At 48.7% G+C, this 8,478-nt stretch overlaps 1 pseudogene; it reads right to left on the reverse strand.

Annotated features, from left to right (window-relative positions):
* Window positions 1-7,945: 7,945 nt before the first annotated feature.
* Window positions 7,946-8,472, reverse strand: LOC109378598 (coatomer subunit zeta-1 pseudogene; annotated as a pseudogene).
* Window positions 8,473-8,478: the final 6 nt, after the last annotated feature.

The following is an 8,478-nucleotide window of genomic DNA, read 5'->3' on the forward strand; positions in this document are numbered from 1 at the left end:
CTGTGTCTCCACCGGCTGCCATCAAGAATATACCTGTGGTATGAACCCTTTATCTAAGGTTCCATTATCTTTTTTCGCCCTCACCAAATCCAAGATCCTGCCAGGGATGGAGCACTTAGCAAAGGCAGCAGGATTCGGTGCAGACTGAAGGCATGTAGCCTTCTGCCCCCCTGGAGGGTGGATTCTGGAGCGACTCCCACTAGCATGTGGTCCACTGCAGCCTCACTGTTGCAGACTTAGGGGCCCCACTCAGGACAGGGAGGGGATGGATGGGTCCCCCAAGGCATTGGAAGAAGCTTTATTGAAGTTGGGGGAGTCTTTTGAAAAACACAGTCCCCAGGGGCGGTGGGCACCGGTGGCTTGGTTATTTTTCACAGCTCTCTGAAAGGCAGCAGAGCAGTCTCTGCATGTGGACACGCAACTACAGGAAACCCCGGAGGAGTTATACCGGGAGCAGAAAATGCGGGCTGCCTGGAAAAAGATACAGGGTCTTTTAGAGGCAGAGGTACATGTCTTAAAGGGAAGGAGGGAGCAGCTACCCCAGCTTGGGGAAGTCTCTCCCACACTTGTTGACACCACCAAGGAAGATGATGAGGATGAAGAGGGGTCAGTGGCTGCTCCCTGTTTCTGGACTAGGCCCCTCATCACACAGAAAATAAAGACTCAACAACCTCATAGACCACAGGGGCATCCACCTCCCCCTCCTCAAGTGGTGGAGCACTCGGTTTTCCAACCATATACTCCAGCAGAGCTGGTGTATTTGGGGGCCCATTCCCGGCAAAAGCCTTCAGAATCGCTGGCCGCTTGGCTGCTGAGGTTGTGGGATACCAGGTGGATGATATATTCCTGTCGGAGTGGGAGTTTGGGAAGCTGACTTCTGTTACCACTCACCCTGTGTTGCGGCAGCGGTTACAGAATGCTCACCCAACCACTGCCTTTTGGGGTGGATGATGGCCGAGGCCCAAACCACTTTGCCCAATGCCAGTGACCTTCCAGCAATAGTGAGCCGCTGGCTGACTTATGTAGAGCTCCAGCCAGCACTGCGGGAGCTGGGCACGAAGAATGCCATTTACAATGTAGAGACACAGGGGCCGGATGAGGAGGTTTTTATGGCTGGAATGCATGATAAGGTCTTGCAAACGGCACCCTCTGCTCTCTTCGACTCCTTGGTAGTTATTCTGGCCCCGTATGTGGGGCACCCGGTTAACATTGTTACCTGTTCTGTGGACTATCTTAGAGTGGCAGAAGCTGTGCGCGGTCGGAAGGGGGTACGTAGCACCACCCAAAGGGGAAAAAGGGGACTCACTCAGGTCACCCGCACCCAAATGTGGGCTGACCTGCTAGCGGCAGGGGCTGACAGAGAGAAATGGGATGGAAAGTCTAACAAGATCTTGCTGGAATTGTGGCAGCAATTGGAGCCTGAACAGCAGTTCAGATCCTTGAAGAGAAAAAGGAAAACCTTCTGCCAAGGCCTCCCCGCATGTCCAGGAGGTTTCTTGGCATGATTACCTTGCCCCAAAACGCAATGCTTCAGGGGCGGCGGAGGCCGATGATTGGATCATTTCATTTTGACTAGGGAGGAGGCCAAGGGACCCGCTTGTTGGGGGAAAGCGGACCCGAGGCCTCATGTGGAATTGGCTATTTACTGATCTCCCACCAGTGTGCAATGAGTTCTGCCCTTGTGGAAACTGGTGCAGAGCGTTCCCTCCTGCACAGGAACCCTGAGCGGTTCCTGAGGCCGTCCGGTACGTTGTTATTGATGGCTACAGCAGACAGTCCATCTGGGTGAAGAAATTTCGCCTGGGCTTGGGGAATTGTGCACCTGCCCCCACAAGAGTACGCGCTTTAAGTCTTTCCCGCTCCCTCCTAGCAGGATTGCTTCCTCAGGGAATTCTGCTTGTGGGTACGTGTGATCAAAACGGTTGGCGAGGCACTTCCCGTTAGTTCTTCCTATCCCCTGGTGTGTGACAAACACAAAACAACATAAGCTCCCTGGAGCTCACCAGGAAAGAGGAGAGACCATTCAAAAATTAGAAAAGGTGGGTATTGTGCATCCTACTCACAGTCCTTTTAATTCCCCCAAATAGCCACTGAAGAAACTCGATGGGACTTGGCGTATGACTGATTATCCGGAACTCAGTAACGTCGTTCCCCATTTTCTTGCTGCCGATCCAGCAGCGGCTGCTTTGATGGGCCAACTGAGTCATGAATTGAGCACATATCACTATGTGCTAGATTTGGCTAATGCTTTTTTTCCCATTGCAATTGCACTGGAAAACAAAGAGCAGTTTGCCTTTACATGGGAAGGCCGACAGTGGACTTTCTTGGTCCTCCCCCAAGGTTATTTACATAGTCCCACTCTTTGACACAGCCTGGAAGCACAAGATCTCGCTTGGTGGGAGTGACCCCCAGTGGTGCGATATCACTACTTTGATGACATTATGTTAACCCTGACTCTCTTTCAGCTCTAGAAACAGCTGCTCCAGCTCTGGTGGCCCACTTGCAAGAATGTGGATGAGCCATAAACAACAACAAGGTCCAAGGACCTGGCTTGTCTGTCAAATTCTTGGGGGTTGTCTGGTTGGGTAAGACAAAGGTCATCCCTGATGGGGTCATAAATAAGATACAGGCATTTCCACCCTCCACTATAGTGAAAGGTTTACAAGAGATTTTGGGTCTCTTGGGCTATTGCAGAGCTCTATACCACACTTGGTGCAAATTCTGTGACCCTTGTACCGTTAGGTAAAGAAGGGTGCCAGATGGGATCAGGCCTGGAAGAAGAGGCTGCCTTTACAGTGGCCAAGAGGGGGGTGAAGACCGCCCAAGCGCTTACAGTTGTGGACCCCTCAAGACCCTGTGAGCTGCAGATACATGTGACTGCTGATGGCTTCAGGTGGGGGCTTCTGGCAAAGGTCAGTGAAAACAAAACAACCTGTTGGGTTTTTTGGTCCCAATTATGGAAGGGAGTCAAAATCCGGCACTCTCTAATAGAAAGCAACCTGCAGCTGCCTGTGCTACTCTGTTGGCTGTGGAACCTATAACATGGGCTGCCCGCGTAACAGTAGTTACAACTTTTCTTATTGCAGGCTGGGTTCAGGATTGGATCCAGAAACCTCGAAGTGGAGTGGCACAAACACCCACTCTAGCTAAATGGGGAGCCTATCTGCAGCAGTGGAGTACTCAGTGCAAGCCCTCTAAGGGATGAACTGCAACTTATATTAGGACCTATGACGTACACCGGTCATGTCGGCAATGCCAGCGGAAAGTTCTGCTGAGCCCGAGCCCAGCCCATACCAGGAAGGGATTGCCCCCATTCCAGGAGATGCCTGGTACACAGCCGGGTCCAGTCAGGGACAGCAGGCTCAATGGCGAGCGGTGGCGTTTCAACCAAGCACAGAGACCATCTGGATGGAAAGCGGCCTGGAGCAGAGTAGCCAGTAGGCAGAACTGAGAGCTGTGTGGTTGGTGGTAATCAATGAACCCTCCCCCCTGTTTGCACAGACAGTTGAGCGGTGTACTGAGGTTTAATGCTGTGGCTCTCCACGGGGTATGTAGATGACTGGATGGTGCAGCACCACCCCCTTTGGGGCTGAGAAATGTGGCAGGAGCTTGGGACACTCAGACATGAAAAAGAGGTAACTGTGTTCCGTGTTACAGGGCATGCCCCTTTAGTGACATCGGGAATGATGAAGCAAACACCCTAGCCAAAGTGCGCTGCTTGGAACAAGCACCAGCGAGGGACATTGCCCAATGGCTGCATAAGTGTTTGCTGCATGCAGGACAGAAACTCATGTGGGCTGTTGCAAAACAATGGGACTGCCCCTAACATTCGAGAGGTAATACAAGCCTGCCAAGACTGTGTTGTCTGTTCCAAAAGAGACGTTTGCCACCTCCTGTGGCAGCAGGGAGAGGTGGCCTGGGGCCCAACTCCCTTGGCCTGGTGGCAGTTTGATTTCATTGGTTCCCTGCCAACTTCTGAAGGCTATCAGTATGTGCTGACATGTGTCAACACAGCCACAGGACGCCTGGCAGCTTTTGCTGCTAGGCAGCCTGACCAATTGACTGTGAAGAAAGGATTTGAATGCCTTTTTGCTGCCTATGGCCTCCCAGAGGTGATTGAAAGTGACCAAGGGACTCACTTTATGGGTCGCCAGGTGCAGCAATGACTCCAGGAGTTGGATGTTACCTGGCAGTTCCATACTCCATATAACCCACAAGGAGCAGACATCATCGAGAGCTACAATGGCTTGTTGAAAAGGGATTTGAAGCTGGAGTCTGGCTCATTGCATGGCTGGTCCCAGCACTTGTGGATAGTCCTGTGACAGCTAAATGAAAGACCTGGGATGGGAGACATTGCACCCATAGATGCTCTTCTGCAACTTTCTGCAGCCCCGATCCAGCTGCAAGTGCAGACGTCGGACGAATCGCTGAAACTAGGATTTGGTTCTCAAATCAATACTCTGCTTCCTGCCCCTCAGGCCATGCAGCCCGTTGATACCAAGAGGTGCGTGTGGCCATGGACCTTTCGTATCACAGACAGGTGGTGAATCGCCTTGGTTGCCCCTTGGGAAACAGGCCTTGATGTAGGCCTTGTCTGTATCCCATGGGTAGTAGCGTAGTGGCCCCCGGTACTCACAAGGATGAACCTGCGGAAGGTTTCTCCAAAGAATATTACAAAGGGAACATTTGTAATGTCTATGTGGCCAGTGCATGGCCCTCCAATAGCCCTCCATATAGACCCCGCAGTGACCCCATCAGGTAGAGGTGTAAAGGTATAGTACACCCGGCCGAGCAGGTCACACATTGCCGCCACAGTCCTATCACAAGACCAAACACTTGCATGCATTTTACTCAATGGTCAAGATTTGCCTATGCTTCTGTCTTTTAAGCATCTCTTTTATCACCCTTAAGTGCTTTGCTGGCCAATGCCCTGATGGGTTGGGCCCACGCTTTTGCTGGTGTGGCGAATCAGTCAGATTGTTAGATTTGCAAGGAACTGCCTGCCAGTTCAGCCTCCAGGTTGCCATGAAAAGTTCGCCACTCCGAGTGGCAATGGCTGTACAGATGGACATAGAAAGACAACCCCTAGGACGTTACTTGAACTGAACTGGGACTCTTTCTCACTGGCCAGTTGGATTGTCCCACCCGTAATTGGGGCACTCTATATAAAAATAATTTGAGGTTGCTAACTACAGAGACAATAGAGGTGCCCTTTCAGGCTCCTTACTGTATTATGCTGTTATTATATTATATTGTTATTGTTATTTTTTGTAGCTCATAGTGCAATACTCCAGGTTCCTCGCACAGGGTCATTCGCAGAAGACACCTGGCACGTAGATTGTGAGGCGAGACACTGGAGGGGTGTAGTGTAGGGAAGGGCCAGGAGAGCAGTTCCCAGGCTCTTGGCCTTGCTTACAAGGTCAGTGGCTTGTTCTAATGCCAGCTCAGACTACCTGGATACTCCCCTTATGTAATGAGCTGGCTGTAGGCCACCTTTGTTCTGCATGCTATTTAACTGTCCAGACTGCCCAGGCGGGCACAGATGTCCAGTGGATGCTGTTCCTGTGTCGCCACTGGACATCCTCCAGAATATACCTGTGGTATGAACCCTTTGCTTAAGGCTCTGTTGTCTTTTTTCAGCCTCAACATATCCAACAACTGCCAGGAGTTGAGATCCTCTGTTACAGTTTGCAAATGTTTTCTCCCATTCCATAGGTAGCCTTTTCACTGATAAGGAATCTGAAATGCACTCAGTTGCCATGCATCTCAAAATTTTGTTTAAGATCTAGGTGGAGTTGACTCTTCAAATCTCACTCCCTTCTTATTACCTGTGATGCCTCTCTCATATCAAGGCTATTATCACCATCCCTAGACAGTTATTGTGGACCATTATGGCTTATCTCCATCCGGGCTTTCCCTCACCCCATGCATAATGCTAATCAATTAGTAGCACTCATTCTAAATTTTGAAGATTAAAGAGGAAAAAGAAAGTATCACCTTTGTGCAGAATGCAAAATGAGATGTCAAAAGGCAACATTAAGTTACTGTTACGTCAAGGTTTTCAGAGAAACAGAATCAACAGGATATGTATATATCTATATATTTATCTGTAGAGAGAGATTTCTTTTAAGATATTGGCTCAGATGATTGTGGAGGCTTGTTAAGGTCAAATTTTTCAGGGTAGACCAGCAGGCTGGAGATGGAAAGAATTGCAATTCAAGTCCAAAGGCAGCCTGCTGTCAGGGTTCTTTCTACCTCCAGGAGGTCAGTCTTTGTCCTATGAAGGCCTTGAATTGATTAACCCACCCATATTAGAAAAGGTAATCTGCTTTACCCAAAGTCCATGAGTTAAATGTTAATCTCAGCCAAAAAACACTTTCACAGAAACATCCAGAATAATGTTTGGCCAAATATCTGGGCACCATGGCCCAGACAAGTTAACACATATAATTAGTCATCACAATGACCTTGGCAAATTCCAAGTGTCTTTGTCCATTACTTAGGTTTTCAGAAATGGACATACAGTCTAGTCATTGTTCCAGAGTAGATCAGACCCAAGTCTCTTGTTTTAGTTCATGGAAACCAAGGAATCAAAACCTTAATTTAGAATTTTTTTTTTTGGAAAAAGAAATCTGTTTTATTCCTTTTGCACAAAGAAGTATATGAAGAGGGCTATCTCCTGACTCCATATATTTGTTACACAAAAATGTCCCTTCAAATATGCTCAGTTATGCGCCCCACTTCAGCCTTGGAGAATCTGCAGTTAATGGATTGGGCAGAACGTTGTCTCAGGAAGGTTTTTTTGAAACATTTTTGTGGGAAGTTTTGGATCAAGAGGAAAGATTAGATCCAAGAATGGGTGTTCCATCATCCATCTTCTTGGTGAAATCCAAATTCTGAAGGTTTTCTGAAAAAAGGCCACTCTCTCAGCAACCAAGGGAGGGGAAGAACCCAGACTTACTGCCTGGGTGTAAGGTTGAGGCAGAGAAAGGATGGGATTAAGCAGCAAAGATTGTAGACCCAAGATAGAGGAGTGAAAAGCATGTGGGGAGCAAAGGGGACTAAGAACCCAGAGGCCCAAGTCATAAATTCAACCCCCTCCCTAGTTATGAGCAGAAACTCTTCTTCCCAAGAGTAGAATGGAGTTTTAGTTCAGGGACTGGCTTTCCTCCAGGCAAAAGCCAGACAAAGGGATAATAAAGGTACAGAGTTAAGGTAGCAGACCAAGAGATGGACATTCCCACCATAACACAGACCACAGCAGTTTTGAAGCTAGAAGCCAAATTCAGAGTAAATAATGCAGCTGTGACTCAAATACAGAGTTTTATAAGTCCATATCCAATAAAATTTAAATCACTGCTTCTTCCACTCTGTCCCCTGCCTGTGAGCTGCTCCAATCTTTTTTCAAAGGCTGGAGGATGAGACATTAAGAAGGAATGCGAGAAAATGCTGAGGCCAGTAACTGGGGCTGTGGCTGAGACTGGGCATAACTCTCTCCACCCCCTCCTTCTATAGAATTCTCTCTTTCCCTCCCCTTGCAGGATATATGGGCTGTTGGGATAAAGGCCTGGTAAAGGTAAAGGGAGAAAACACTCAGAACACTCTTTCTCCTGCTTTGATCTGAAGTGTAGCTACAGCAAAGGGCATAGAAGTTGAGAAGAAAATAAGGGGGTACGAGAGCATAAGGAAAAAGGGCTTCCCTGCCCTGTGTCCAAATCTGCCGGGAGCTTCACTCCCAGAACTGCCAAAAAGAGAGAAGGAATGGGAAACCCCTAGGGGCTTGGAAGGGGGCCAACCACAGATAGGATGGAGAGATTTAAAGATCCCCTGTGATCCCCAAGATGATCCTGAGAGCATCAGTTGGGGGACTGGATGAGAAGTCACAGCAGACATGTGGGTATTTTGAGGGGGTGAGGAGCCAAGAACAGTGGGGTCTTCACTGAGGGAGTGACCACTTGATCTATTCTTTGGCTGACTGCAGCACCTGAGACACAGTCTGTTCCATAAGGGGGACATATTCACCCCTTAATGCCACCCAGTGTGCCACTTACTGGGGATTGCTCTCTAGGATCACCCCTCTGTCTATGATTTCATCCACAGCCAAGAAGAGTGCCTCCATGTTCTCCAGCAGAGCTTGCTTTTCTACATTTTTCTTCAGCATCTAGCTCAATGAGTCAAAGAGGCAGTTCAGAACAGCCATGAGCATCAGCTCGTTTTCATAGGAGCTGCCAATCACATAGAAATAGAGATCAATACTGCTTTTGTATGCTACTGTCAGGCCTTCCAAGAGGGCGATTTCACTCTCAGTCCAATGGGTCTTGTTGAAAATGTTCTTCTCAAAGGCCTTTCGCACCTTGACACTGGGATAGGTGTCATCATAGTACTTGGCAAAAAGTCGATCTCCATCATTGTCCAGAATCAGGATGGCTTTGACAGTATACAGGGAGGATTCCAAAATCAGCGCCTTCATCTTGCCCC

Source organism: Hipposideros armiger, unplaced genomic scaffold (genome assembly GCF_001890085.2).
Source record: "Hipposideros armiger isolate ML-2016 unplaced genomic scaffold, ASM189008v1 scaffold_2204, whole genome shotgun sequence".
NCBI lineage: Eukaryota > Metazoa > Chordata > Mammalia > Chiroptera > Hipposideridae > Hipposideros > Hipposideros armiger.